Below are 1,300 nucleotides of genomic sequence, written 5' to 3' on the forward strand. Positions count from 1 at the left end.
GTTTATTAGCACTTATAAATCACATATTCTGCATGACCATATTCTGCATTCCTAATCCTAAACCCAATACCATACTAACTATTAATAAGCAGCAAATTAGGAGTTTATTGAGGCAAAAGTCATAGTTAATGGTTTGTTAATAGTAAGAATTGGACTTTAAAAAAAATTGGGACCTTTATAACTAATATAAAATGCTCTGGAAATGTTGTGAAAACACATGGTAGGTTTTTTTATAGCTGCCTTTTACTAATCAGTAATGTATTTTATGATAAAAAAAAAAAGTTTTTGCCAAGCATTGTTTTTAGGCTTTAAGTCTTCTATAAGAAATATTTTGATGTGTGTGGGGGACCTATAGTTTAACTAGAATTGAAAATAAATGAACAAACAAACAAATAAATAAATAAATAAACCATGTTAATCATATCAGAACATTTATCAAATATGATTTCAAAAACCCTTTGACATCTATCATATTGAAAACATACAACATTTCTACAACTAAAATCATGCATTGTTACACAGTCAATGTTCTGGGAGCCTGTTGATCGATTTAATAAATAAGCGTTTTATCTATTGATTAGAATATTAATACTGAATTTTCATTTGTTAGTATTTCTTTTTATCCAAATGTTGAATGTTTGGACACAAGTCAGCAAGCCTTGGGTAGCATGGGAATGACTATAAATGTTATAAACTATAAACCACTAAAGATAAACTGAAACTTTTTCATCAAACATCCCGCCAAGTTTCTCTCACTACTACTAATAGTACAGTCAATGTTTTTCTTCTTTACAAATAATGATCATTTAAATGAGAATTCAGGGACTTTCAGGTGAGAGTGTGGTTGTAACTCACTGGTATACATCAGTCCCACTAGTGAATGGGTCTTCCATGAGCAGACCACTAAAGGTCAGAGGTCAGCTGGGCAGGATTACTGAGCTAAACAGATTATATGAAAATTTAGATTTTTTTAGAAAGCTGTTGGACAATAGGCCTGTTGATTATTAGGATTACAAACAGAGAGGCAATATTTTTTCCCCCTTAGTTTCTGAAGTAGGATCCCAAGTTGTTGCTTTGGTTAAAATCATATTCAGTGTTTTTTGAAAGCTAAATGTGCCTTGCGGTTGTCCCTTCAACCAAATACTAACCAGAACAGTTTAACTTCATCATGAGCTTTGACCTGGTCACTTCTTAGAGAGTGACACTGCGGCGTGTTTTGACAGCTTTGTATTGATGTCGTCAGATGTGGCAGGCATGACATGTGAGCACACACGCATGTTTTGCACAAATGAACCTTTAG

The sequence above is a fragment of the Sinocyclocheilus grahami genome, unplaced genomic scaffold (assembly GCF_001515645.1).
Source record: "Sinocyclocheilus grahami isolate Dianchi unplaced genomic scaffold, SAMN03320097.WGS_v1.1 scaffold5995.1, whole genome shotgun sequence".
Classification (NCBI taxonomy): Eukaryota; Metazoa; Chordata; class Actinopteri; order Cypriniformes; family Cyprinidae; genus Sinocyclocheilus; species Sinocyclocheilus grahami.